This window comes from Cryptomeria japonica, chromosome 1, assembly GCF_030272615.1.
Source record: "Cryptomeria japonica chromosome 1, Sugi_1.0, whole genome shotgun sequence".
Classification (NCBI taxonomy): Eukaryota; Viridiplantae; Streptophyta; class Pinopsida; order Cupressales; family Cupressaceae; genus Cryptomeria; species Cryptomeria japonica.
Window position 1 is genome coordinate 682928237 of NC_081405.1, and position 23308 is coordinate 682951544.

Genomic DNA, 23308 nt, shown 5'->3' on the forward strand with positions numbered 1-23308 from the left:
GTGATTTGAAAGAAAGCAATAGTATAAATGAGAAGGTGCAATTAAAATAGTGAAGAGTAATATATTAAAAGAACAACAATAAAATTGAAAAGGTGTGATTAAGGAAATGATGTAACTTGTTTGTCAAGGTTGTGACTATTTAGAGGGAGATGTCTCATTAAAGGAAGAAAATATAAAAAAAGGAGGTTGATCAAATAAGAGGTGTGTGTGTGTGTGTGTGTGAGGTGTGTGTGTGTGTGTGTGTGCGTGCGTGCGTGCGTGCGTGCGTGCGTGCGTGCGTGCGTGCGTGCGTGTGTGTGTGTGTGTGTGTGTGTGGACAATTAAGTATATATGCACACCAAATTTAGAGAGGACTATACAAAAGAATATTGTGTGTGTGTGGGTGTGTGCGTGCGTGCGTGCGTGCGTGCGTGCGTGCGTGCGTGTGTGTGTGTGTGTGTGAGAGGTGTGTGTGTGTGTGTGTGCGTGCGTGCGTGCGTGCGTGCGTGCGTGCGTGTGTGTGTGTGTGTGTGTGTGGACAATTAAGTATATATGCACACCAAATTTAGAGAGGACTATACAAAAGAATATTGTGTGTGCGTGCGTGCGTGCGTGCGTGTGTGCGTGTGTGTGTGCGTGTGTGCGTGCGCGTGTGCGTTGGTGTGCGTGCGCGTGCGCGTGCGCGTGTGGGTGTGTGTGTGTGTGTGTGTGTGTGTGTGTGTGTGTGTGTGTGTGTGTGTGTGTGTGTGTGTGTGTGTGTGTGTCTGTGTGTCTGTGTGTGTGTGTGTGTGTGTGTGTGTGTGTGTGTGTGTGTGTGGACAATTATGGACAATTAAGTATATATACACACCAAATTTAGAGAGGACTATACAAAAGAACATTGTTTTAGATTGAGAAGAAGATTATGAGGAGTCTGTAGCAGATTTTAAAGAGGATATTGTGATCAGTTTTGTGGTAGTTTTATGATCACCATGACAACAAAATTTATAGGAGAATTTGATATTGAGGTTGGTGCCTCATGTTGGTGAGGTTGGTGCCTCATGTTGGTGAAGTTGGTGCTTCATAATGGTGAGGTTGGTGCCTCATATTGGTGAAGTTGGTACTTCATATTGAGGTTGGTTTGGTACTTCATAATGAGGTTTGTGCCTTGTATTGTAGGGGTTGGTACCTACAAAGTTTGTATAAATACCATTAATATAAGAAATATTTTGTCGTGGTTTTCTCTCTCTAGGGTTTCCTCATAAATCTTGTGGTCCTTTGTGTTTATACTTGCTCGATCTTGCATGTGTCGCTAATTAATCTTTCTAAAGGATTGCTATTGTATCTAATCAAGTTTGAAAAGTAAAATTACCCTTTCAGTATATTTGTGTGCTCGTCAAGTTGCTAAAAATAGCCGAGATCAATGAGAAAATGTGAAAAGCGACTGATAGGGATTTTATCTACTTCAGTCTGAATTTTGAAAGATGTAACAACTGAAATTGAAAATGGTGCAACAACAAAAACATAAACACAATATTTTACGTGTAAACCAAGTTTAGGAGAACCACGGTGAGAAACATTGCTGAAACCCTCAAGCTTGCTATTGATTTGAAAATTGGAAGCATAAGCTTGGATCAAAATGATAGACAAAATGCCTTCTATCTATTTTGAGGTTACTATTAGGCCTAAAAATCATAAAATAACATTGAGGATCTAATTCCTCATTGTGAACTTGGCCCCCTTTTTAAAACAACTTAAATTACTAGGATGAGGGGGAATTTTTCACTATTCCTCTTATGTTTCTCTATTACTATTCACTTTTTAGTATTCCCTTAAGGCCAACTTTAATATTTCAATTTTAATCACGGATTCAACCCCAAAATTCCAATTTGAAAGGCCCGTAAAGCTCCTTGTTGAGCTCCACAACCCTTGGTTGGGTTCCCAAACCACACTGCTGACCTACGAGACCCTAATAGCAAGGAAACCTCTGCTAAAGTCTGAGATGCCTAAGGATGGGACATTACAGTCCTCCCTTCCCGGGATTTCTCGCCCTGAAGCAAACACCAAAAAACTTGTTGCTCCACTTTGATTAAAATGCTCAAGCATCACAAACCATGAAGCAACATATTGGAATCCATGTGGAATAATGTGCCAAGCGCATCAATACCTGGATCCTATATCATAATGAAGAATCTGCTGTAGGAGATGAAGTAGGGGAATGTCAAATGATCACCATGAAGTATCCATACAAGCATGTATAATATCAAAACAATGTGAAAGCAAACCTCCACATACCAATGAACCAACATAAATGGCCACCCAACTTTGTTGTTATAACTCTGATCAACAATATATGTGATATCAAACATGTCAACAAACCAATGCCAATCAATGGAAATCACTCCACACTCCATATTTATCCCAAAGGTATACCTCCAAACACTCCCATATTGTTGGGAAACTAATGTAAACAATGAAAAGTTTGGATATGCCATATGATTCCAACTAGGACAGCCACTAGTCTATAAGGAATCGAAGAATATGAAGTCACCAATCAACAAAGATATCGCTGCCATATCAAGTGAAATAGGTGACAAACTCAAAAATGAAGTATGTATGACAACACTGCTCAACATAGACAACTCTTGAATGGCTAGCCCACTAAGAGAGTCATCAACCAAATCACTATCACCATCATGAGAATGATCAACTATTTCAACTGGAATCTTTGGATTAGGCAACTCATGTGTCTCATCATCAAAAAAATGGTTAACATCATGAACATGTTGAAGGTGAAGCTTGGCTTGTGAACCACAATCTTAGCTTTCTTTTCCTTTTCTAACCATCCTTCATTCAACTTTTGGGACTGCTCTACAGCAACTGCTCCAAAGTGTCTGAAATTAGTCCTATGATGAGATGCATCATATAAATTATCATGACCAATGCATGCATCTCGTGTTCCAGCACTTATGGACTCTTCTCTCAAGTTTTTCCAAATATAAGGGTAGCAATCTCATAAGATTGAGGAAGAAGAACATCATTGTCCAAAATCAGACCTTTGAGACCCTCTTCTATGATTGCATTGTAGTCATCAAACAACATTGAGTTTCAATTCATCTCATGGTTTTCCCAAGTGATTAGAAATGGAAGTGGCTCAAATAAGTCTTCATCTTGGATGTTATGATATTCAAAATCAGACTCCTTGCATTCTAAACTTGTCATTTCATTCTCAAGTGGGAATAGATAGTTGTTGTCTCCATACTGAAAAATTAGAACCTTTGCCTAGCTCCATTGAAGTAATTTCATGTTCCTCAACACAAGTTGAATATTCTTCATCAAATGTTGGCCCAAAATACCAATTTTCTACACCTCTTGCATTATCATTTTCCTTTATAGAAGTAGTTGTTATAAGTGACCAATTTTCTGAATTATGCAAAATAAACCAAACATTATCAAAATACAAGATCTTTGTAGTAAGCAACCTCTTAGTCTATTTGTTCATCTTTTTAAAACAACATGCTTCATAAGATCTTAACAATTGTCCTTCCACTGTAGATGATACATGAATAATCGAAATGAAATCAAGTATATTCCATTTCACACACATGGACATATCACTTGTGGCTGGTCCATCAAGTGTGTAAATATTATCATCATTGTTTTGAACCTTGAAATAAATCTCTAAAAGAGGAAACTCATGATCCTCATGATGCAAAATAGATAAACATTCTGAATTTTTTGGATTATACCTCTTCTCTTGTTCACACACAACAACCTATTCTTCTTGTTTGTTTACCTCAAGAAGATCTTCCTTTGCAGGCTCAAATTGTGTACATTCTTCTCTTGGAAGAAATAAGGACCTAATGTATAACTCTCTTTGTCTTCTTGCATTATCAAGCTGATTGCATCTTTCCTTGACCTCTTGCAAGTGTTGTCGTGCTTGGCCAAAAAGCTTCTTTTCTTGGATAGCTCTATGTGACCAATCTTCATTCAACCTTTGGCAATGTTTTATATCAGCTACTCCAAAGTACACAAAATGAGATTTATGATCGATTGTATCATTCACATCATCATGTCCCATGCTTGGAAATTGTGTACCATCAATTGTAGGTTGCATATCATTGATTTCATCTTGGCCAAGGGTTGCAATATCTTGAGAAAGATGGGTTGCATCACTACTTCTATAAGACTCAGAATCACTTTCATACCTTTGTGTCAGATCTTCAATTGTCACAAGCACCCTTTCATTGTAAATTTCATGCTTAGTCTTTGTACCTTGAGTGTCAATTCTTGTGGAGTCCTCTTCATTGCTAAATTCATGTGTCAAAGATGCAATCTACAACTATCCAAATTCAAAATTTTGGGCTTCTCTACCATGCTTTCTTCGGAATCATTAAACACCACCCAATGATCATACAAGTCTTTCCAAACTAACAAATTTTGTTCCCAGGCTTATATGCCAACTTCTACTTTTTAAACATGTGTAGGAGTGGTTCCAATATGAGAAGCAATGATCACACTAGTAGTAGCATTAATATCATTGCACTTAGAATCCAATTTATCACCATCCATGTCAATTTCATGTTCTTCATCAGTTTTTGAGCACTTTTGGAATACTCATCAAACCTCTTGTGAATGACCTCACTACAAGATTCATGTGATGACAAAGAATTGTTGGTCAAACTTAGAAAATCAAAATCCTGTTCATCAATAATCTCTCCATGGGTTGTCATACCTTGCATACTGCTTGAAGCTATAAACTGTTCTTTCACATCTTCCACCATGAATGATGGGACAACATTGTGACCAACCAAAGAGGCACCAATTGGATCTATACCTTCATCTAACCTCACTTGACCTTCCAAGTAGTTTGATTTCTGAAATAAACGTTCTGATTGGTTTATAGTTTCTTCCTCAACACTTTTCCCATCCAACTCATTTACCAACAAGCTATCAGCAGCATAACTGTGGATTGGATCATTTACCTCATGCTATTCTTCACTTGTTGTGATGAAACTAGATGATGGACAAACAACGTTTTCAACTTCTATCATGTGTTTATCGACCCATACTTGATTGTCCTCAATGCATTGCTCATGTGTAATAGTGGACTGCTAATTGCATTAAAGAAATCTAAATTATGATCTCTTGAAGTGTCTTTGTTATCTTCAACAAGCTCTAACTTCTGATGCTGAAACTCATATGTCGCCTTACCATTCCAAACCTACATTTCCAATGTGCTCTTTTCATCCAACCACAACCATGGTGAAATCATCATGACGAATCAAACATTATCATATTGTAAAACCATATGGTTAGGCAATCTTCTAGTCCCTACAACTATCTGGAATTTGCCCTTTTAGCTCAATGAGGGCTCTACTAAACTTGTTCATACTGAAGATGACTGTATCTTCAATATCCCTTCGTTGACTTTCAAGAAAATGAGTAAACAATATGTTTAAACCTTTCTAAATACCATACTCAATAATTATAATCATTCTAGTGAAAGAATCTTCAAGTGTCAATATTTTTGTAGCTGCTTTACCTTTTCGAGTAGTCTTGTGCTTCTTAGCACTTGCCCTTAGTGCTTTCTTATCTTCTTCTGATTTTGTTTCCTCTATATCTGTCACCAGTTTGTGAGATTTCTCCTTTTTTTTCCGATTTGGGCAAGCACAAGAGGAGGTTCAACAGTTTTACCTTTCCTTCGGAATTGTATTTTAGAGGGTTTTCCTCTTTGGGATTCAACACACTTTACCTCTTTTTCTTCTGCTTTCTTATTCTTAGCTGATTTGACTACTCTAGTCTTACCGGTAGGGGTACCAATTGGTACACTAGAAGTTCCACCTTGTTGAGCCTCATATTTTTCTCTTGCTGCAACTATCTATTCTTTTGTGAATCTGACCTGTTCAACAAAGGCCTGTACCTCTTTTCTTATTTTCTTTGTAATCACCGATTTTTGTACTTCAAAGTGCACTTTCAATAGTTTCTCCTTGTAGGTTCCAAACCTCTCAGCGGTGGTATCGACCAGTTGAGCTAACAAATGATCAGCATAAGCTACAAGTAGATCTTTATCTACTTCATAACCCATGGGCATTACCCATTTTGTCTTGGGAATAACAACTTCCATCAAGCATGTATCTGTGTCAACCATAAAATAGATAGAATCCTCATAACGATTGACTACCTCTGTCGGTATGCGTTCTCTAGCATGCATTTCCTTCTGAAATTTCTTAAAATATCCCCATGAAATATCATCAAACTTTTTTTTCAGCATCCTAATGTTGTCCTTCATCTGCAATAGGGCAGGTGTCACGGTTATCCATTGTACATCACCAATACCGAGGGAAAAGTTTTGGAAATAAAAGAATAAGCCCATGATAAGTTGTCCAGACTTGAATCTTAGTTTCATGTCCTTCTTGACTGCTTCCAAATTTGTCATTAATTGGCTTTTCATTGCTTCACAGAGATCATAATCAACATCCTCCTTAATCATCCAGTAGACAGTGTGAATAGCTGATGCCGGTATACTGTTCATTCTGTTTGAATAGAAAATTCTATAGCAAATCACTATAGATGCAAATTTAACAGCATGAGCATTAATTTCATTCATGGTCATGGCTCTTTTATCCCATCTAGATCCAGTTAACTTCACAACATCATCCTTAGGTATAGACCTAAAAAATGGCACTTCATCGCACTAATACATTTGGTCTTATAATTCCGACGAAGGTTTCTGACGGAGAAGGTATATTGTGACCAAATTTGATTTTTTTTTTAAGAAATGCACGAATTCGTCGAAATTCCGACGATAATTTCACATTTGGTTTTGATAGAGAAGACATTAGCATTGAAATTTGTTTTTTTTTCAAAAAAGTGCCCACGTTCATCGCAATTGCGATGACAACGGGCATTATACTTAAAAACAAAACAAAAGAGGGCAAGTCATTTGTGACATTTTCAATCCCGCGCAGGCTTCCATGTCGAGCTCAACCCCTCGCAAGATCAAACAACACACTCACCATTCGAGGTAGAATTTCACCTTCATTTCAAATTTGCATAATATGCGGAATTTTTGAATCTTAACCTTCATTCATTGAATCTTCGGATTTGCATAATATTTGCATAATTTATGGAATTGATTGGGTAGAATCTTCACCATTCGTGGTAGCTGAATCTTCACCTTCATTCATTGATTTGCATATATGAGGAATTGCTTGTGTCCCACCCATTGCTTGAGCTATCCACTGCATTTCACAACTACCCATGCTTTGTCATTCCTAGGTCATCAGAAGTCTTTTAATGTTGCCCCAATGCCTCGGTTGTTGATGTTCAGTCTTCCCCTTTCGTCACCATGAATTCTATATGCCCCAGAGGGCAATCAACCTTTGTTTCTCTTTTCTCTCTCTCCCACCCTGTCCCTACCATGGCACTAGGATGTATACATAGCGAAGAACAATCTTACCAGTTCTAGGGAGGTATCTAGCAGAGGAAGCAGATATGCCTAATTTTGAGAGCATACTATACCGCAGTTATACTATGCTCTCAGACTTAGGCATATCTGTGTTTCCTTGCACATTTACAAATGTTCGTGAGAGTCATCTTGAACCAGTTCTAGGGAGGTATCTAGTAGAGGAAGCTTCATAACATTACAATTTGTGTTAATATGTTCCAAACATATATGTAAATAAAAAATTGACAAATATACCTCAATTTTGAAATGGTTTAATGTTTCTAGAACATGTTAGTGTATGCTTTCATCATGGAAAAACATAATGTAGTTGATCATAACTGATGTAACAAAGTTGTATCTTTGAATGCCTTGTTCCTTAATTATAGATCTATGCTCAATTGATTTGAATTGCTTGATTGAAAAATTGGTAGATGTGGGTTGGAGTTTATAGGGGTTTGAAACGAGAAATAGACTTGTATCTATATGCAGCTTGCACCTTTTCAAATTGAACTTTTGGAAAAGTCCAAATTTGGAGAGAAAATTCCTACTATTTGCGAATCCAACATTCATCTTTCAAATTTTAGGTCCAATTTCCATGAATAAGGATTCCCAAGACCCTAGTCCTAGAAAATTGAGCCACGAGGAACATCGTGAATAATGGAATGAACCAAATTTATGGAAACATTTTGAAACCTAAGTACAATTAGGCATAAATAAGGCACAACCACTAAAGTGAGTCCAAACCTAGTGTATATTTATAAAGAGATACAACTTATGATGCAATATTTAGCCCCCTCTTAGCAAGAGTATGAAATTTTGCTCATGTACTCTTGGGAAAATATGGAGAAACCAAATATTCTGAAACCAAGATATTGAAGAGTCAAGATGACTACAAGTTTGGAAAGGTGGTAGCTCCCAAGACTTATGATATTGTCAATCTACCATATTGAGATAAAAGGGAAGTACAAAGTGAGTAATATGAGTAACATTGGTAACACACATGGAGCATGCAAAACACAGAGTTATGACATTTAGAACTAGTAAGATTCATATATTCTCACTAGGAACCATATCAAAAAGACAAGGCATAGATCTAGGACTAGTAAGATCCTTATATAGTTACTAGGAGTCATGTCAGAGACACATAAAAGCATGATACCCAAGTTAGTAAGATCCTCTAAACTTAGTCATAGATCGCATTCTAACAACAAATAGAAGGTGATATCTTGGTAACCTAACTAGTCCATGAGTAGTAGCTCAAAATGTTATCAAAGCTAGGTTAGGTTAGGAGCCCCAAGAACCTATAATGTGTCTTGTAATGGGTGTTGAAAATAATCTACACTCAAGCCAACAATGGAATGGTAAGAAATGGGGTGGTAGCTCAATGGTAGAGAAATTTATTAACAAAAAGAATGCCTTAAGTTGGATTCCTAGCTATTTTATGAGTATTAGCTTAACATTTTCATGCGTAAATAACATCTACTCCCACCTCTACCATAGATCCAACTTCCACCATTTCTCCTTCCACAACCTCTAGTCACCTTCATGTACCAAAGCCACTAGTACCACACCTTTAGTACTTACATCCTTCACTTATCATCCACCATATGGCCTATTTATCAAATTTGTTTCTTTACATGTAAAAGCCATATGCACAAGATGGAATGACAATTGGTAGATGTAAAAACCATATTCCACAACCTTTGCTAAAATCCTTTCTGCCAGTGCCAAAATGTGAGGTTTGTAACAGGATGCGACATCCATCAAAGCATAATAGAGATGAGATTTCTAACAAGATGGTAGATCAAACAATGTAGGAAAGCATCGATAAAAAATAAATACAAGATTGCAGCTTATAGAGTGAACTTCATTTTGTCTTTTTGTGGCATTGAATTTCTTAGAGTTTTAAAGAAGATATCATAGGTTTTCCAAAAAATGTCAAAACCCTGCCTAGTGTTTATCGAGAGGAGTAAATAATGTATAGTTTGGTCTCCCATGCATATAAATTCACCCAAATGTGTGGGAAGACCTTTGTTCATGCTATGTATCATATTATGTTGTGTGCAGGACTCCAAATTAGATTTGGTACGTGTTTGGGCATGAGGACAGTCTGATATCTCTATGTATCAGACAGTAAAAGGCAATAAGAGTGAAGAATTTGATGGGAAGACCAAGTGATTGGTATTTTGGAGTGGTTGATGACAGAGAGAGGGGTGAGGCGACCCTATGAAACCTTCGGAAGGGTTTGTGGATCAAAACCAAATGAAATAGATTAAATATATATGACTGTCTTTAAGGGTATTGATTGTCACAGTCATAGTTTTACTAGTGATATTGTTTTTGTTTTGACAGAGTTGTGTTTGTAAACCCAAGTGTGGACATGTAATGGAGTTATGAGATGTCTTAAAGACTACATCAATACTTAACAACAACATAGTGTGTAGGCACCTAAAATATGAAAGGACTACATATTGGAAGGCGCGTGTGATGATGCCATGAAAGGTCTGATATCCCTATGTATCAGACTGAGAAAACCAGTGAAAGACAAAAAAAAATGCATTGAGAAGGCAAAAGGTTGAATTGCCTAATGTTTGTTGTTGAAGTGATGTGTGGGGACCCTACCAAGTCAAATACCTTGTTGTAGTTTCAAAGGGTGGAAAAGGAATAAGCATTTTATTTACCGTCCTAATGGACCATCCATCATAACAATGATTACCAATGATGTGTGCGTTGCAAACAAAGTTATAGAGGAAGGCCCTTTCTATTGTAATACCAAGTGACTGTTCATAGACCTTATGTAGGGTCCTCCAAGCCTAGAGTAAGGAGTTCGAAGCCTAGATACATTGATTTGGCCTTGTGGCCATCAATGAGTGTTGACACAATAGGAGAAGTCTTGAGACTGACAATTTTGGAAGTGTGGCATTGTTGAGAGCCAACACTTATGTGTGAACCCCATCTTCACGTATTATGATTAGTTGCCATGATACTTGACCCTATCCTCATGGTGTTGGCTCAATTCATATTAGTGTATTTTGTTGAAGAAACATGATGTGAGAAGTTTGATGTAGAGGCAAGGGTAGAACTCAGTATTTCATATTAGAACAGAAACCACATTGATTAGGCAAGTCAGATAAGGTCTCTCCAATGTTTAGGATACACAAGGGCAACATTAGTCATGTAAGTATGCATGAGCATGGGAATGGATAGTTGCTTTCCTTTTAGACTGATTTGGACAGTATTGAGAGGATCCTATAAGGAATGACTATCACCATACTCTCGATGACTTCACATCATTGATAATGAATTCACGTTAGACACTCATGGATTACCTCAATTAGACATTAGTCAACTTAAGATATGATACAAGGATTGCATACCACAAAGACATTAGATATGTTTTGAGATGAAAAAGAAGAGTTAAATGGTTTTGGTTCAATGGTGACAATTTCTATGTTCAAGTAATTTAATTTGGTATATTATACTGAAATGTGATTTCATAACTAACATTTCAACTTCTATATAACTAGTTCTATAGCCTGATTTTCTTGCCTATGAAGAAAGACCATGTCAGACAATATTAGCGAACAACAAAATAAGGAGACAATTGCTAGATTGTGGTCTAACTTGAAAAGAAAAGGCGATGGAAAATGTTATTGTCCCTGCAAAATTTGTAAGGGGTTAAAGACTGGAAGACTTCTAATCAAAACAACTAAGAAACATTGTAGGTTGCATGGTCACATTGAAGGTGGACATGATTATCATCCATTGGTAAGTTTTTCATTATATCGTTTTAACAATTTATATACATAATAAATCACTTGATGATGAGATCATGATCATGGATTATTTATGTTTATAAATTTTATATAGGTCGAGCACCCGAAGCACATGATATGGATCAACACAACCCAGAGAATATGGTTTTCAAAGTGGACGAACATGGAGGTGTGAATATCGAAGCTGAAGATAATGATCCCATGGAAGATGGCGATCATGAGCCACAAAACACAATTGAAGATGATGGTACAAATACATTGATCCATGACACATTTAGTACTCGCACAACTAATCATGATGATGAAGATGACCTTGATATTGTTCATGATGTCCCTCTACTTGAGAAGGCATTTGAGGCCCTTTACGAAGGCTCATAGACAATTCTTCTCTCCAATGTATTATTGTTGGTGAACTTGAAGGCTATGAATGGTTTATCTAGCATAACAATCTCATGTATGTTAAGGTATGTCATATATGTCATAATAAATGGTGAATCATGTTGTACCATTAATATTCTTTATATTAACAAATTATATATTTTTGTTGTAGATTGATAGGTGAGTTTTTGTTACCACCATCAAATATTCTACCTCGCTCATACCAAGAATTATCTGTCATTATGAAAGATATTGGAATGGAGTATCAAGCAATAGATGCTTGTCCCAGTGATCATATTATATATCACAAACAACATGAATTTCGAACTGAATGTCCTGAATGTCATATCAGTAGATATCGAACAGATCAAATAACAAAAGGGGTTCCTCACAAAGTTCTTCGCTATATTCCCATTATTCCACGTATGCAACGAATATTCAAATGCACTAGCTTGGCACAATTTATGGATTACCATGCACGAAATAGAAGTCGAGATGACATTATTCGAATGCCTACAGATGGTTCAATATTTATGGACATAGAGGAAAAGTGGCCACACTTTAAAGAAGAACCTCATAATCTTGGGCTTTCATTTGGCAGCGGATGGTGTCAGTCCATTTGGAGAGATGAGATATGTTTACTCAGTGTGGCCTATTTTTGTTATCAACAACTTTCCTCCATGGATGTCAATAAAGAGGGAGCACATAATGTTGGCAATGATTGTTCCAGGTATTTTATCATTTAAATATAGTCGTCTACATTTAATTATAAATGTTGTAGTAAAATGGTCATAATAATTATGTAATGTTTTTGTTCATTCGATTAGGTAAGTACCAAGTTAAAGATATGAATGCATATATCGAGCCTCTTATCGACAAGTTGCTGGAGTTATGGAATGGTGTCACTATGTATGGCATCTCTAGACCAATAGGACAAAGACAATTTCAATTCCATGCGATTCTTCTATGGACAATACACGATGCCCCAAGGCTAACACATTTTTGTGGTATGTTATAGTGTTTAAGTTGTGCATGAATATTATAATTCAAAAAATTATCATATTTAATCCAATTATACATTATCTTGTAGGCCTTCAAACAAAGGGAAAATTTGCATGTCCAGTTTGTGGTCCAAAGATGAAATCTCGTCATTCAAAAAGTTTAGGAAAGCAGGTGTTTGATGAGTATAGGCATTTTCTCCACAAAAAATCATAAGTATCGAAATACTGAAAAACATATTTTCAATGGGAAAGAAGAGAATACATCAAAGTCGTGAAGAATGACACCTCACCTGTGGAAGTTGGAATATAATAGAATTAATCGTCAAGGTAATGCCATTCCATCTAATGGTTTATGCCATAAAACATCTTTTCTATTTTGTTTTGTTTACTGATGATGTGATTGATGATCATGAAAGTCGTGAAGGCATAAATGACCACCTTCTTAAGGGACTAAAAAGTTATCCCTGACAATTAGTGGGTTGCCCTACTACGAGCAGTTACAAATTGTGCATTTGTTTGATACTATGCATATTGGAAAGAATATAACAGAGATATTATGGAAAATATTGGATGGAAGGCGTGACAAAGAAAAAAATGTCAAGATATGTAGTGGCATTCAAGATTCCAATCATGCAATGATAAATGTCATTCAATCAAATAGCCATGGAGACCAGATTAATATAAGTGAGCTTCCTTGGTTATTAACAGACTAGCAAAGCAATGCTATAAAAGAAGTCATACGAAAAATTTGATTTCCCACAGGATTTGTTGCGAACATAAACAATCTCATATCAAAGAAAAGTGAATTTGGGTCAGGGATGAAAACGCATGATTGGCATACCTTCATTAAGGTAATTCATGTTCTTATGTTTTTACTATGTATTTAAGTATTGCATGTACATGTACTTTTCATTGTATTATGTTACAAAAAAATGAAAAGATAATTTTATAATTGTTGTAGTACGTTCTACCTCTATCTCTCCCAGACGACTTTGACAATAATGTCAAGCAAGTCATATATGACCTTGGAAAATACATGAGGTAAGTAGTGATATTTGTTCAGTTCGTTGTATAGATATTATATTTGCGATTTGTCTTACTTGTTATGTAATATATTTTTTTGCGTCTTGAATATCTTGTAGGTGGTTGTCATGTAAAGAAATCCATAAAGAAGATATAAAATATTGGAAGAGAAAAATTCCTCATATAATGTGTGAAATGCAAAAGTGTCTACCTCCAGCTTTTTTCAATGCACAAGAACACTACCTCATACACCAAGTTGAGGAGATTGAATTGTGTGGACCTGTACACACTAGGTCAATGTGGATGGTTGAGAGGCACTTGAAATTTTTGAAGGCTTTGGTTCGACAAAGAGCACATCCTGAGGGTTCTATGGTGGAGGGATATATGGTATACCAAACTGTGGTGTATATTTCTAAATATCTTCCTAAGTTTGTAGCAAAGATCCATGTGGATCGCATTTGGGATCCCAACCCCATTAACAAATTCGAAGGCGAGTACTTGACGAGGAAAGGTAGATTGAGGAAAGTAAGAGGTAATTATAAGATGTTATTATAGTTAATTAATTCTTAATCTTCAAAATAAATCGGTTGTAAGATGTCTATTTACTTTTTGTACAGTTGGTCGAGAGTGGGATGCACTACATTTGTATATTTCAAACAATCTTGATTGGATGATGGTATGGATTGAACGTTGTCAACATTCTGGACGCACATTAACATGGGAAGGTGTGGCTTCATTGGTTAAAGAACCTCATTGTAATTGAGATTACAATGTTACGCAAAGGGAAATTGATTTAGCATATGGTTTAAGAGATAAACAGGTACATATAAATTTATTAATCACCCATATGTTTATCAACTCACAATGCAATAAATTTTACATGTTTGACATATCGCAGGTCAAACACCACAACACTATGTGCTGCGATGGTCATAAATTTTGCATAAAAAGGTTGGATGACACGAAGAAAACTTGTGATTCTGGCATCACTACAGTCTTTGAGGTGACAAATATTTCATCGAGAAATGGCATACATCCTCAACAGTCTCAAAATCGATACAATGACATTTTGGATGATATCCTTGAGTGTGACTTTAATTCCTTCAAATTAGTTTTGTTCGTTGTCAAATGGTACAGACTACGATTGAATAAAAATGATCCAGATAGAACTGTTATTGAACATGATAATGGTTTTACAATGGTTAATACAAGGTCATTTGAACTAGTTGGGGATGAGCCCTATGTTCTTCCAAGTCAATGTGAGTAAGTATTTTATTCAGAGGTTCCACATAAACTGGGTTGGTCATTTGTTGTTAGACATGATCCAAGAGGAAGGCCGATAAAGTATAATGTGATGGAAGAAGAAGATACCGAAGAAGTAGATGATGATCACGATCGACAGTTTCTCGATGATGATGATGAAGAAGAAGAAGAAGAAGAAGAAGAAGAAGAAGAAGAAGAAGAAGATGATGATGATGATGATGATGATGATGATGATGATGATGATGATGATGATGGTAATTAATTCAATATGTTTTGAATTCTAATGTCATTACATAATTAATTCATGATGCGCCTTTTAATATGGAGATGGAGATAGGGAGAGTGACTATTTATGTGACATTTTTTAGACTTTGTGTTTATTTATGGAATTTGGATTGTTTATTAGCTATGTGATGGATGTTGATTTAAAATACATGTGATGGATTACATGTTTATGATGATACATGTGACATTTTTTGAACTTTGTGTTTATTTATAGAATGTGGATTGTTTATTACCTATGTGATGGATTACATGTTTATGATGACACATATGTGATGCTAATTATGATGCTCAATTACATATATGATGATACATCATGTTATGCTTATGATGCTTATGATACGTATGTATTTATTGTTTATCAACTTACAAATGTAGTAATGCTTATGATGCTCAATTGATGGTGTTGATTTCATGTATAGTCCCTGTGTGATGTTGTCACCCTTGGTGGGAATAGGTCGTTGACTACAAACATTCGTCAACCATTTAGTTGAGGATCCTGCATAGTCTACATAAAGTAAAGGTAAGGAATTAAAAAATTTACAATGATTTTGATGACAACATCTTTTTATTATTTAATACTCTTTTTGTCTACAAAGTTCATGTTGTTCATGTTGTGTACTATGTAATTTTTAGCTAACATAAGATAATTGAATTACATGTGCAGGAACTTGAACCCCTTTGATGAGGATCCTGCACAGTCTCATGGATGGACAGGTATAACTAGTCAATACACCCTATAGAAACAATTTTTTTTTTTTAAATTACTTAGAAAATAAACTTCCTCGGTTTTTCAAACCTCAATATTAGCAGCAAATCTAATATAGTTATCAACACTTGAGCCCCCAGTTGGACTTATTCAAATTTTAATCCCAAAATCAACTTTAGGGCCGACTTCTTTATCAACATTACCCTCATTTGCAAAATTTCTCTCTCATTACCAATTAACTCTCTCATTTGATGGAGTGTAGGTACCCCCAAATAGGTATTTGTCAAATCTATCTCGTCAAGTGAGGGAAATGTAGAAATAGAAAATGAAAGTGAGACATGTAGTAGGTCTACAATAGGGAGATCAACAATAGTCAAAAGATTAGAAGAAAATTCAATAAATGCATGAAATTTTTCCTTGCTCAAGGGGGGTCATGTTCTTATGATGATGAGACCAAAGGCGACATTGAGGTGTCATTGAGGTACACACATCTACAGAAACAATGGATGCCCAAGGAAATTCCTCCAATAAACATCGATTTTTGTGTTAATGATAGGATATATCGCATAGCACCTTCGTCGTTACATGGTTTCGGCTTATTTTCCATGGACAACATAAAGGTCTGTTACAACAAAGTTGTTGAATTGATGGAGTTTGTCGGACCTTGTTACAATTACAATAATTGGATGCAGATTGTTAATATAAAAAAAGTATGCGTAGGTATGCACTGTCAGCAAATTATATACAACAGAAAGATAATAATCAAAGTAAACAAGTGGTTGTATACATCGGTGGTCGGCCAAAAGCAACAGGGAATATTGCAGGTTTTATAAATAGTACACGACCTGGGTCAACTAATAAACAACCCAATTGCATATTTGAGGCATGCTAGGGAAATCATGTATTCGTATGTGCGATAAAATCAATAAGTGCAGGCGAAGAGCTTCTAATCTATTACAGTTTGAATCGTATAGATACAAAAAAAGTTAATATCATGGGGGTGGTACGTACTATATACCATTTAAATTAACCAACCTCCAATTAATGAATCAATATACCATTTTATTATGAAGTTTTTTTGCTAAGTCTATTGGTTTAATTTTGCTAGCGTTTTTTATATATTTTATTTGTCACAGGTCGACATGGATCCATCACATATCACAGACAGAGATGTAGGTCACGACACTTCTACCGAGCAGGTAAACCTCATTGTAATTGTACAAATTAGATATAAACAAACTGTGACATTATTATGTTCTTTTTTTAGTGATTTAGACTAATTTTGTAATTGTTAATGATATTCTTGACACAAATGGATGTTTGGGGAAAGGGAAAGGGAGCTGCAGTACCTGAGCACCTCTCTAGGGATGTGGACTCAATAGGATTAAGCGATGATGACCCTGAAAATTCCACACACCCTATGGAATTCGTAAAAAAGCCTCTTAGAAAAATTACTAAAGAGATTGTTGCTTTGGCAGTCGTGCATCCTATGACTGATGAGATACGAGAGAGGGTGCAAGTATTGATTCGGACAACAAAAAACTTGCAAGTAAGCAGTAATGAAAGCTTTAATTATAACAAAAGTTCAATAATGGTTTATATTTTCTCTTTTATGTCATTAACTAAAATTTGTACATGTTGTTTTTACATCAATTTATCTGCCCTCATGAAAGTCGTTGCCATGATCAGGGTGTTGCAGGTACTTCAGGTGATGATGACTTTCTTGTATTATCGCTTGCTTGGCTTATCACTTTGAGTACCCAAAACACATCATACTTGATACTGTCAATCTTCAAAATAAAGGTTCATCCTTGTTTACAATTCTTGCACTTTTCATATATTTAATGTCTGATATATTTAATGTATTATTCTTCAGGTGTTGTCAATGTTCCTGTGCAAATGTCATCGCCGCCTCATCAGAGCTTAGCCCCACTTGTATTGTCGACTACAATATCGGCAACACGTAGCATGCAAACATCCTCTACTGCACGTCATATTGGACCGCCCACTATTGATAGATCCCTCTTTTGCTCTATCTTTTGTTATGTGTTTATTTCCCTTCAAGCGTTCTTTCTTGGGGGCATTTCATAGTGGATTCATTTTCTGTAGGAGGAGATGCACATGAGGATGTGCCAGAGGTGACTACTGTTGATAACATACCATCATTCCCTGGATCTTCTCGTATTGCTAGTACAGGAACGTTGCAGGCCACATTGGTGGTGAGCGGCGAAGAAATGATTCCCTTAAAGATACAAAAGGTTCCAGGTACTTTAAAATTATTATTATATATAGTCTAATTGTAATTTACTTTATGATCACTCGTTTTAGACTAATGATCCCATGCATTTTTTGCAGGAAATGATATTTTCTATAAACATCTTAGTGACATTGCATTGCAGATATTTGGGCCCACCATATGTAAAAGGTGGTACATCATATGTAAACTAATCCTAATCCACTATTTTGATTTCATATCATTGCTAGAATAGTTTTCCTTTGATCCATTTCTTGAACTGTAATAAATGTAGCTTCAGTTCATTTATGAATCTAATTGGTTTGTTTTTACTTTAAAAGGTGGAATGACCAAGAAAAAAGGTTAAAAGATGAATTGACAAACCAAATGGTTGAGTGGTTTGGAAATGACACCTTCGACAAAACCGAGCTCCTTGAAAAAGCTGGCACATATCTAAAGTATGTGAGGGACCAATACAAGACCCATTTAGAGAGGAACCTAAAGTACGAGCGTCCCCCTCATGATTCCAGAGAGGGAGTGGAAGGACCTGATTTTCGATGCCAAGGAGAGAATTGAAAGGAAAAAAAGAAATACACCACCAAATGCTAGAAGAAGGTACGAGATACTATTAAGAATGTAATTATGTACTAATTAATTACTCTTTATATTTATATAATCTAGCATATTTCAAACTTTTTATAGACTAAGTGACACGTCAAAGGCAACTAAGGCAAGACAAGAAAAGCACGGTCAACACAAACTCGGCTTTGATGGTTATATGAAACTTGCTGCACGAATTGTAAGTATCTCATGTAAACGAAATATTGCATCAAAATATTAATAAATTGCAAATGATTTTTTTTTATCAAACAATGCAAACAAAATTCACGATACCAAGCAAAAATGAAAGGCTCTAAATTCAATAGAGCACCCACAGAAGATGACAAGAGAATTGCCTACCAGCAAGGCTATTCAGACGTGGCTAATCGGCTACGAGAATTGAGTGGGCATACACAATATTTGAGTGCATCTGTCACATAGGTAAATATGCTAAATGGAAATTATTTCAAATTGAATACTTTACCAATAATCTAATTGATGTTAAGTTCCAAAATAAAGTGACTATATTTGTTTTAAATAAGCAAACAATGATAACAATGTGCATGACATTGGAATGCAGCCTGCTAATCGTGAAACATCACCTGCACATGAAGGTCTGGATGTGCATCCCAGTAGTGGAGGTATTCATTTACTATTCAAATTTATTTATGTAGTTATTAATACAATTAAACATATTAATTTGTAATTAGAGTAGTAATTAATGTAATCTTTTTTGTTAATATTTTAGAGCATGTAGTCGGTGGTGATCAAGTGGAGCATGATCTGGGTAGACAACATCAAGAATGTGATGTTCCCCACTCAGGTAAAGAGGACCACTGTTATTCCTTTAAAAAAATATAATTGCAATTGGTGTTCAGCATTAATGTACCCTTTAGTATTTCAACTCCAGATGATCTAGAGGGTGTTCAACATGTTGAGGTTGAGGCTAGACAAAATGATGTGGCCCCATAAGGTAAAGAGTGCAATAGTTATATTCTCTAAATTAATGAAATACTTGTAACAATAATAAAAAAATGTTTTGAATTTAACCCATTTCTTTGTTATTGCAGAGGACCCCCCTTTCGCTTCAGTGTCCTCGTCCTTTATATAGGACTAGACATACATCGAGATCACAAGCAAAGGGCAGATCAACTGCAGAGGGGGGAAATGATGAATAAACCAATGTTCCACTTAGTCATTTCATAGATTCAAAGAAAAAAGAAAAAAAGAAATGATTGTAATCTACCTTATTTGATAATGACTGATTTTTATGTGTTAGTGAATGTAGTTATGTGCTAATTAATATTTATGGATGATATGTGTTAATTAATATTGATGAATGTTGTGTGTTAATTAATGTTAATCAATGTTATGTGTTAATGAACGCTATGTGATATTAATGAATGAATGTTATATTTTATTAATGGTAGAAAGAATGGATGGATGAATGTTATAAGATGTTAACGGGGAATTTAGAGTGATGTTGGGGGGGGGGGGGGGAGGGGCCAAATGAGCTTCCACCTTCACGTGGTTGGCCCTGTTAAGTAGAGAATATTAAACTATTCTCGAAACCAAGCGAAGCTCAACAAGATAACACACTTTTCAATATTTTATTATGTTGCACAATTAATCTTATTGAATAATGTATATTAAATCTTAATTGCAGGGTCCAACAGAGCCAACACGAACAACAACACCACAAGTTGCTGGGTATAATGAACTCCCATATTGTCTTGTATGTACACTAACAATATGAGTTGCTTCTAGTGTTGATATCCATGGCAGGACTGCAAAAGTTATGAATATGCCTCATCCTTGTAAGTTTTTTTTATTACTTTTCATTTTCTTTAGCATTTTGTTACTTCATGAATGAGATGTTTTCAGATGTCTATTCCATGAATACCTCTATATTGTATGCTTCATGATCTTGCTCCTGATTCAACTCTTTATATGTCCCAAAATTGTATGAGGCTAATAGCTTCTACTCTTGTTGATAGTTTGGTGGCTCTGAACAATGGCTCCTTTGAAGAAGCGTGATCCTTTTAATTTTGGCCTTCCATGATGTGAAAAAGAGGTTATATTATGAATAATGGTCCAGATGATTTAGTTATTTCTTATTATGTTGAGTATGAGTAAATTTGGGCTTCCTTAGCTATGGTCACTATTTTGTACTAACTATTGTCATTTAGTGTGATTTGAGCATGGACTTCAAGTAATCATGAGGGTGGAAACAATATTCAAGTGTTAGGGGGTACGCGGCCTTGACCAAGGGATGAAAATATCAGGAAAGTACAAGTGATTCATGTGTAGATTAATGTATCATTCATCTATTAATTCCTAGCAACATTCTCAAATAAACAATCAAAGAGGTATGTTGAGTGCATATATACATTTTATGTTGCCATGATATAAGTAAGATATCAAACATGTAACTTAGATTGATTTGCAATTTCATTCATAAATATTAGATCTTCCTTGTGGATTTTTGAATGCATAATGTCTCATTGATTTCAATATCTTTATTGCAAGTACTCTTTTCAACATGAAACTCCACTCATTGAGGTCTCTTACTAAATGCAAGTCAGTTATCCTATCAATGATGATACGTTTTGCATGCATTTTATGGGGAAATCTTATTAATAGCTATGGTTGGGTTGTTAATTGTTTTGTGAAAATATATACAAGTAGATTGGGACATTAGAGTTATAAACACCATAAATTGTGTTTGAGATCATTGTCCTAATTGTAACAGTCAACCACCATTGGCCCAAGGCCACACCAACACCGTTGTGACACCAAGGTTTGTGCATACTGGTGTAAGGGCTACTCTTAGAACATTTCATTACCATTACATATACACACCTAGTGGGGTTTCCAAACACAATTTGTTTGAGTAGGCAATATCACTGGTAAACTTGTGATTGTCACAATTGGTACGCTTAGGATATTCATTAATATTTGGTCTATGGCACTTTTTTATGGCTTCTAAATGCTTCTATGGGGTGTGCAGGGGTCCCACACATCTCTTCCAACATTCCATCCAAGGCACTTCACTCTCACCTATCTTATATTCCACTTTCTCTATGTTGCTATCCCAGATGTCCGATACATGTTGTTAACATTGCTTTGATAACTCCAAATTCATATCTAAGCTCATCCTAAGGTAGCATGTTCATAGTCAATCAATAAGCTTTCTCTATGTGATTTCAAGTAAGATATTGATCTATATAGTTAATTTTGTGATTGATTTGAGGGATACATCCATTGTCAAACCTTAAGAAAATTTTGCTCCATATCCTAGATTTATTTTGTTTTAATTCTTAGTGAGTAATTTTCAATAGTAATAAAGTGGTGTATATCCTTATATTTCAATGACAAAAGATCAGTTATTTGAATAAATACATATAAAAATAAAACATATTTTTCAAATCTTATCTATTACAATTAAATATATATAACGATACCATATTATACATATCCCCATTTATATAATGAACAATAAAGACTTATTTATAGTATTATATATTCATTATAGCTGATAATGCTTACCAAAAAAAAGAAAGATAAGAGTTTATATGTTGAACCGTTCTTAAATAGATATGGTTGCAAATTGCTTTGATATATTATGTATAACAGATTGCTATAGTCAAATTTTTGTGCTATACTCTTGGATCCAATACTCATGATTTTGGATTTTAGATAGCATGCCTCACTAGATTACTTTGGACTATATGTGTAGATTCATTGTGGTTTATGCTAAAATAATTCAAACAATTGTACATAGTTTATGGGTAACTTCACTTAAGAAACTCTTGTCTCATCTCAATTATGTTCAATTACATTGTCAATTTGAAGATATGGTCAAGTTTGAGGTAGGAACTCAAATTCCTCCTTTGTTTTTCAATTGAATTGATTTTAGTTTGTTGCAAATGAATTGTTGAGTGAATTAAAGTATTCTTCCAATTTAAATCTCTCCATTTGGATGATTATATGATTTGTATGAACCAAATTTGGAAATTACGAGTATATATGAGGTTATGTTGTTCAATTCTATTTGGGATGTTGAAATGACAAATCGAGGGAGTATTGTATTGTTGAGTTGATTAGAATCAAAAGGCTAATCTTGCATTTTCATTTTATGCACTTTGAAATTTCAAGGTTTTTGAGGTCCATCAGTTAAGGGTGTTTGTCTTGGTCCCATAGACTATTTAGTCTCGTGGACGTCATTAAAATCTTTCATTCATTCATTCAGCAATGGTAATTGGCCTCATGACTAGTTTTTGGTCCAAATTTGGGAATTATTGAAAAGTGGTATTTGATGATTTTGAGATGATATTCTATTATGGAATCATGATAACATATATGTGAATTTTGATAAGGGATCAATTGGGATCCGTTCTCTTGGTGTTGTGCCCAATTGAGTATGTCTTGCTTATGTATGAAAATGGCATTTTGCAATTGAGACAATTTGATGTATTTGAGATGTCTTGCATTTAGATATGGCATGAGCTTAGTCCTAGAGTGAGACTAGGGAGTGGCTCCCACTCGTGTCCCTCATCTGAAAGTGGTACGCTTGGCATTCGTGTTTGGGGAGTTTTGTAATCAAGTGATATCATAACAATAGACTTTGGTTAA